The 7,699-nt window shown below is 60.2% G+C and overlaps 1 long non-coding RNA gene across 1 annotated transcript; it reads right to left on the reverse strand.

Annotated features, from left to right (window-relative positions):
* Positions 1-394: 394 nt before the first annotated feature.
* On the reverse strand, positions 395-2,009 carry LOC125121410 (uncharacterized). Its single transcript, XR_007133452.1, has 2 exons — positions 1,231-2,009; positions 395-709 (listed from the first exon to the last, which is right to left on the reverse strand). It is a non-coding gene; the product is annotated as an uncharacterized LOC125121410 (long non-coding RNA).
* Positions 2,010-7,699: the final 5,690 nt, after the last annotated feature.

The raw sequence follows: 7,699 nt of genomic DNA on the forward strand, positions 1-7,699 counted from the left end.
TAATTATGCCACACACCAGAAAACTTAATTAAATCGATGCTTGGTGTGTAATTTCAACTAGTTTGGAAGTGGGGGGAAATCAAACAGCCACATGGCCCTGCCAGCCCTCGACACCTTGGCAAAATCCCGCTGGGTCCCGGGTGCCGGAGGGCTGGGGGTGCTTGTCCCACCTGCTCAGCTGTGGTGAAAATGCCTGGTCCCCTCTGAGCTTCCAGAGGAAGCTCTGGTCCCTGACTCCCCAGCCCCCACTCCCCCCACCCCCCACCAGCAGCTACAGCAAGAATGGGGCAGGGACAGGGACACTGGGAGAGCCCTACGAAGCAAGGGCTGCATTCAATGGTTAGCAGGACAGTAGGATAAAAATATAAGGAAAGACCAGAAAAGACCAAATGCATATAACTAAGTCCAGCTTCAGACGCTCTCAGGATTCACTTCCAGGTCTCTCTGATCCTCTTCCTTCATTCTGTCCCTCTTGGGGGTGACACCCCAGCCCCTCGTTTTGCATGCAAGGGTACCCAGCTGCAGGCGGTCATTGCCCTTGGGGTCCAGCGTGGTCCAAGGTGGGGGCGGGGAGATAATGTCCAGAGCGGGCATCCAGGTGCTCAGCGAGGCAGGAGAGGGGCTGGCGGACTGGAAGCGGGTGGGAGGAGCTGGCAGGGAGGATCCGGGCATCCTTCTCTTTGTCCCAGTGTGGGGTTTTGTGGGTACTCTGTCCGGGAAGAGAACATCAAGAAAAACAAGACAGGCATTCCTTGGAGGGCGTGGGGGCGGTGGTGGGGGGGGGCACCAGAAGGCAGTGTTTCCTCAACCTCCTGGGCAGGAGCTGACATGGGCCAGGCTGCAGAGAGTGACAATGACCTGGAAGGGTGCTCAGGGAGAGGACCTATGACCGGGGGCTGATGGAATGTTTGCTCTGGCCCTGGCACCAGGCAACCCCCAGGACCTCCCTGGAGCCCCATTTTAGAGATTAGGAGCCTGAGGCACGGAGGTTAAAGGACAGGCCTAATTCTTAAGGCCAAGGAGAGCGGCGTGGGGCTTAGACCTCAATCTGCCATCCTGACCCCACCTGGCCATCCTGACCCCATAAGGCCATGGCCAGTTCCTGACGCAGGTGACAGAGACTGAGGAAGCAAAGAAAAGGGACCCTGCTTCGCAGAGAGGGTGGGAAGTTTTCCCAGTATCACCGGGCTAAGCAAGGCCTGGCAGTGTCTGTCCCAGATGCTGGCGCACCTGCTCACTTCCATGAGGATGGCCTGCCAGCTTCAGGTCACAGTGCACTGGGACTGGGAGATCTCAGGTTGCTAAGGAACCAAGGAGGGGTAGATGTCACTTCCATAACTCCTGGGCTCTGAGGTCCCTTGGCCTCCGGGCCTTCCCCATTCACCAAGCCCTGGCTACCCTTGGCCCCGAAGTCCCGGGTACCTTCCTGGATTGGTGTCGCCTGGGCCTGGGTTTGAATCCTGCCCTGTACCTTCAACATTCAGGTTTTAGGTTCCATGCCATCTGCTGGGCAAGGCCTTCATGCCAGCCCACTCCTACCCCTGCTGACCTTCTCTTGCTGTCTCCCTGCCTGGCACGCCCTTGGGATGCTGGGGGGCAGGTGGGGGGGGGGGTGTCCAAGGACATTCGTCCTTGTGGAGCAGGCACTTTCTTGTCTCTTTTTCCCCAGCACAGGTCGGCTCCGAGAAGGTGCGCAGTGGATGCTGTTGAATGAGTGAGTAAATCTGCCCAGCGGGGACAGCGCGGGTCCCTCCTGCCACCGGGCATTCTGAGTATTAACTCAGCCTATGTCAGAATGTAGCTGGGACTGGGTTACATAACCACCAGGTCTTCTCCAAGGACCCAGCCTGGGGCCCATTCTTCCAATGACCTGGCCAAAGACGGGGGTGCTACCTGGCACAGGCCTGCAGCACCACTCAGACACTCCCAGCCAAAGCCCCCAATATTCAAGGCTGGTCTGGGGGTTTTGTATTTATCTTTCCCTTTTTAGGGCTGCAACCATGGTTTGGGGTTGAATCAGGCCTACACCACAGCCACAGCAACGCCAGATCCCAGCTGAATCAGCGACCTACACCACACATCGAGGCAACCCCGGATCCTTTCACCCACTGAGCGAGGCCAGGGATCGAACCTATCTCCTCATGGATATTAGTCAGGGTTCATTACCCCTGAGCCACAACGCGAACTCCAGGGGTGGGACTTAGGGCAGAGGGCTGGAGGTCTCTCTCTCAGAACCCCAGGGTTGATCTGCCACCCCCTCCCCACACTTTCCGCTTTCGCTTCCCCCCCCTCCTTGCCCCTCCCCCTTTCCCTCTGGCTCCTTCGATCCCCGTCGGGTCCTCCTCTCCCTCCCTCCTCCCCCTCCCTCCTCCCCCTCCCCCTGCCTCCCGATCCCTGCCCTTCAGAGCCCAGCCCACCTAGACCTCCTTCTTCCCCCGGGTTCCTCGAACTCCCTGCCTCTCTCCTTTCCTCTCTCCAGCTCTTTCCTCCCCACCTCGCCCCGTCCAAGGGAGAGCCCGCCGGGGCCGGTGATTTGCAGTTCCCCAAGCAGTCATTGCCCGCAGCTGCACATCTGGGTCATTAGGACGCGGAGGAAAACCGGGGCTGCCTGAGCCCCTGCTCCCCTCCCTCTCCCCCCTCCCCCCTCCTCGCCATCCTTCTCCCCTCCCCCTCCCTCCTCTTCCTCCCCGCCCCCCCCCCCCTCCCGAGCTCAAGCCAGTATTTTTAGCTCGCTGCTGTGCATTAGAGCGCAGGGCCGCTCCCGGTGAAGCCTGGATGAGGTTTTATCTGTTGTGACAGCCCCAAGGGCAGCTGGCAGACTTTTCTCCCTCTTAAGTTTGGAGCGCGCTCCCCTCTCCCGCGGGTCAGAGCCTCAGCTGGAGGGGAGGGCGGAGGGCACGGGCTCAGCCGGGTTTGGAGCCCCGGCGCCGGGTCCGGGCTGAGCGCATCCCTCCCCGGCCCCCTCCCCGCCGCCTCCCCTCCCCTGCTCCCCCCCCTCCTCCCGCCCCCTCCGCCGGCCTCCGGGCCTTTGTCTCTGGAAGACTCCGCCGCGGAGCCTGCCCGCCGCCGCACGCTGGGCTCCCGCGGCCCCGCAGCTCTTCCCTCCCTTCTCTCCTCATTTACTCCTTTCCTTGGGCGGCTTCTCTCAAGGTTCAATCCCTCTCCGCGTGTGCCTCTCCTTCCCGGCCGCCCGCTCCCCTCGCCCTCTTCCCGGCCCCCCTCTCCGCCTCCCCCGCTCTCCGCTCCCCGCACCCTCCCCGCTGCCTGCAGCGAAGGGAACCGATTCCCCCGGTTGGAACACCGACCCCGGCCTCCTTCCCGGGCCCCGTCTCCCGCTGCTCTTGGCAGGTTCCTCCTGGACCACAGGATGGGTGGGAGGGGGGGGGCTGTGAAGGGACCCTGGGGCTTGGGGGTTCCTGGAGTTAACCTGCAGCAGGGCCCCGTGGATGCCCAAGCCTTTCCAGGACTCCCTAGGCTTCAGCCTGGTCCCAGTGGGACCTGCCGCCCCGGAACAGCCCTCCCCCAAGTGTGGGGTCCACGCGGCTGTGGCTGTGTCTTCCTGGGGACTCGCCTCAAAAGCCTTAAGTTCTGCGAATGACCATTTAAGACACACACCCTTTGTCCTTCGCACTTCACAGTTTCCACAGTTCTCTCTTCATTGTCACAGCAGCCGTGGGCCATAGGCCCTATTTCTCATCCACAGAGGAGGCAGGAGGACTCTGCATGCCCTCGGCGCATCCACCCACACTGAGCTCAGCAGCACCTTTCAGGGGGGCTGTAAGGCCCAGAGAGGCAAAGCCTCTGCCCAAGGTCACACAGCCCAGGCTGATGCAGGGAGAAGACGGATTTGGGGGCTCAAGGGCAGGGAGCCTGAGGCCCTGAGAGGTCCCAACACCAGCCTTCTGGGCTGGTACCCTCGGGTGCCCGTTCTCACCCCGAGGCAGGTGGCGGGTGGGGGCTGAGGGAGCCACCCTGTGGTCCCCTGCTTCCCTCAGTCCCCGGGCCGACTGGCCATGTCATGTGAAGAAAGCACTGGCCCAGCTAAGGGCCCCCCCCAGCCTCAGCCCCGACCCCTGCTCAGGGCCCCCAGCTGCACTCTGGGCACGGCTCCCTCCCCGCCCCCATCTCTCCCCATCCAGCCGTCAGGGCTCTGCTTTCAGGATTCTGATTCCCGCTGCCAGGCTGGCCCCTCGCTGGTGTCTCTCTCTCCCTTCTGTTGTCTCCCCCTCTCTCTCCAGCTTTCAAGCTTCCTCCTTCTCTCTGTGTATTTGCGTTGCTGTCTCTCTGTCACCCAGCCCTCTGCTCAGTCTGGATCTCTCTCTCTTTCTCTCTCCTTCCCTCCCTCTCCCATCAGCTCTTTCTGCCCACCGCCCACCCCAACACACACACACACACACACACACACACACACACACACACACACACATCATCATCACTGCAGCAGTCGTGGGGGGAGGGCTGGCCCCTGGAGGAGGCAGAGAGAGGGGACCTAGTGTCCCCACCCCTGGTGGCACCTCCCTTCTCAGCCTAAGCTAAGGCTGGGGCAGGCATGGTGGGGTACTGGGCTAGGGAGACTCTGGTGGTTTGGCGGCTGCATTTTCTGAGGCTGTGGGGGCCTGGTTTACTCCTGACCAGGCCGAAGTTTCTAGAAAGCAGAATCCCCAGTGTGCCCTCCCAGCAGTTGAGGGCAGCCCCCAGGGTAGAGGGGTTGGGCCCGGGTGGGGACAGCAGAAATGGTAACAGCGAGGGAACAGTAGCTGGGCAGCACTGCGCCGGCCTCTGGGCACCTGGCGTGTGGATGCCGTGGGCCTGCGTGGATGGCCTGCGCACCAGAGTTCTTGGACCCCCTGGTCCCAAACTCTTCCCCCCTTGCCTAGATATGGGAACCTGGGCCCTGGAGTCCAACAGTCCTAGGTTTGAATTTCACCCCCTCTTTCTAGCTGTGTAATGGGGGGGGGGGGCCTGACTCCCTGCCCTGGGGGCCCGCTTCTTCCCCTGTAATAGGGCCCTAATGCAGCTGCCTGCCCTCAGGACTGTGGTGAGGGGTGGGGCATCTGGTGGGACACCTGGCCCACCCGGGCATGGGTACCTGTGGGAGCTGCCTGGGGGCCGATTTCCCCACCCTGCTACCAAGGCCGGCCGAGTATGGTCAGCCCTGAGTTGGATCCCTGACTCTACCACCCGAGCAAGGCACTGGGTCCATGGAGCCTCAGTTTTCTCCTCCATAAAATGGGGCTCAAGACCGTCCAACCCTCATGGGCTGCGCTGAGCTCGCGGGAATACTCTTAGCACCGCCCTGAGTGCTGAGGGTTTGGATGGGAGTGGCTGCTGATAGCTGTTTTATCTGCTGCCTGTCATTCTAAGTATTCAGCCCTGCCTCCAGCCCTCCAGCCTGCATGAGGTGTTCTGTCTCTGTCCCCCACACTGCTTTGTGTGCACAGGCAGAGGTCAGAGGGCGGGGGTGGGGGGCTGCCTGAGTTGAGCCTAGGCCCCCATGGCCAGTGGGGGGTGGGGACCCGTGCTGTGAGCCCCTCCCCAGTTCAGACACAGGCCCCTGGGCATTGGGGGGGTTGCTTTACTGTGGGCCTGACTTTGTCCCCAGGTTGGCAGTTGACCAAGGAAAGGAGGAGGGCCCATCTCTGACAGTGAAACCTCCTTCCTAGGCACCACACCTGCCCCTACCTGGCTTTTCATTTGTTAATAAACCTTCAGCCCCTTGATGGCAGGGACTTGGTCTTATGCTCTGCTTTGTCCCCTGTCCCCAGTACCAGTGCCTTGAAAAGGGACTAATGGTTGTCGTGTGTGTGAGTGGGTGAGCAAGTGAATGAATGACTCACTGGGTGGCCCTGGGGGTCAGCCTGGCTCTTTCTAGATGATCAGAATCACTGGTGCCAGAAAGGCGGATGCTGCTGTGCCCTGGGTCTCCTCGAAGGCCGTTGGTAGCCCTCGGGGGTGGGGTGGGGCATGGAACAGCCTGGTGCTTCAGGGCACCGCTGTGGAGTCAGCCCTGGGTTCAAGTTCTGGTAAAGGAAATGGGAAGGGCTGGGGGGGGGTTCTTCACCCTCTGGGGGCCTGGGCCCCCCAGTTCCCCCCCCACCCCCGCCATCGGTATCCACTAGAGTCACAGCCCAAACTCATGTGTTTCAGGTTTAGCGGTCATTGCCACCTCCACGTCCTTCTGGGTCCCCAGGGCCACTTGCCTGTGAGGCCAGAGCCCCTCCCTCTCTGCACTGATTTATTTCACAGTTTCACTTGCCTCTGGCCCAGCTTGCCTCCTCTTTGCGGCTGCTTTCTGTGGGCACTCTGCCCCTGGCTACGCCTGGTGCTGCCAACCTAGCCCTCCTCGCTCTCCTACCCTGAGGTCCTTTGCATCTGCTGTTCCCTCTGCTGGAAATGCCATTCCTCTTTACTCTTGGCTTGGCTGCTTCTGAGATGTCGCCTGTCCTCCCAGGCAGCCCCAGCCATTCTACAGTGTGTGACCAAGTCACTCTCCTGAATGAGCACACGACGGCTGCTCTTCTGTTTTTCTCGGCTACACTTAGCACAGTCTGGGAGCACCTTGTCACCGTGTTTCTCTTTGCTGTCACCTGGCTGTCTCCTCCTTAGGAAGTCAGCTCTATGCCCGTTGGGCCAGAGTCTGGCTGGCTCGCTGCTATCTCCCCGGTGCCTGCAGTGTGTAGTATGAAGGAATCACGGCATTACCAGACCTGAGAGCAAGGCTTAGCATGCAGTGCAGACAGACCACAGGAAAGGAACGGACAAACAGACGTGCATCTGGTTGGACGAATAAGAGGACGGGCTCTGAAATAAGACTGCCTGGGTTTATATCCTCCCCAGCTCCTGCCCTTGGGCCAGTGGCCTCTCTGGGCCTCAGCTTCCTCATCTGTTAAATGGGGTTCGCAGTGGTAATTACATCATAGGGCTGTGGTGTTAATTAAATGACAGCATCTGATGACTCTCAGGGCACAAGGTGGGTATCAAATTGGCTTTTCAGCCATCCCGTGTCCAAATGCCAACTCTGAAGTCCCCACCCTGCCCCACCTCCACCACTTCTGTAGTTTTTTTTTTCTTTTCCAGGCCGGGAATGGAAATTCCCAGGTTAGCAGTCAAATTGGAGCTCCAACTGCCGGCCTACGCCACAGCCACTGCCATCCGAGCTGGATCCGAGCTGCATCTTTTGTTTGTTTGTTTGTTTGTTGTCTTTTTGCCATTTCTTTGGGCCGCTTCCGCGGCATATGGAAGTTCCCAGGCTAGGGGTCCAATCGGAGCTGTAGCCACTGGCCTACGCCAGAGCCACAGCAACATGGGATCCGAGCCGCGTCTGCAACCTACACCACAGCTCACGGCAACGCCGGATCGTTAACCCACTGAGCAAGGGCAGGGACCAAACCCGCAACCTCATGGTTCCTAGTCGGATTCGTTAACCACTGCGCCACAACGGGAACTCCCCGAGCTGCATCTTTGACCTATGCTGCAGCTCACAACAACCCTGGATCCTTAACCCACTGAGCAAGGCCGGGGATGGAACCGCATTTTCATGGATACTAGTCGGGTTCTTAACCCGCTGAGCCGCAAAGGGAACTCCTCTCCTGTAGTCTTCACCTTAGGAAGACTCCCCACCGCTGGTACCGCTGCAGTCACCCTTGATGTTTTTCTTTCTTCTACATCCACATCGGATCCTTTGGCAAATCCTGATGGC

Source organism: Phacochoerus africanus, chromosome 2 (assembly GCF_016906955.1).
Source record: "Phacochoerus africanus isolate WHEZ1 chromosome 2, ROS_Pafr_v1, whole genome shotgun sequence".
Taxonomy (NCBI): domain Eukaryota; kingdom Metazoa; phylum Chordata; class Mammalia; order Artiodactyla; family Suidae; genus Phacochoerus; species Phacochoerus africanus.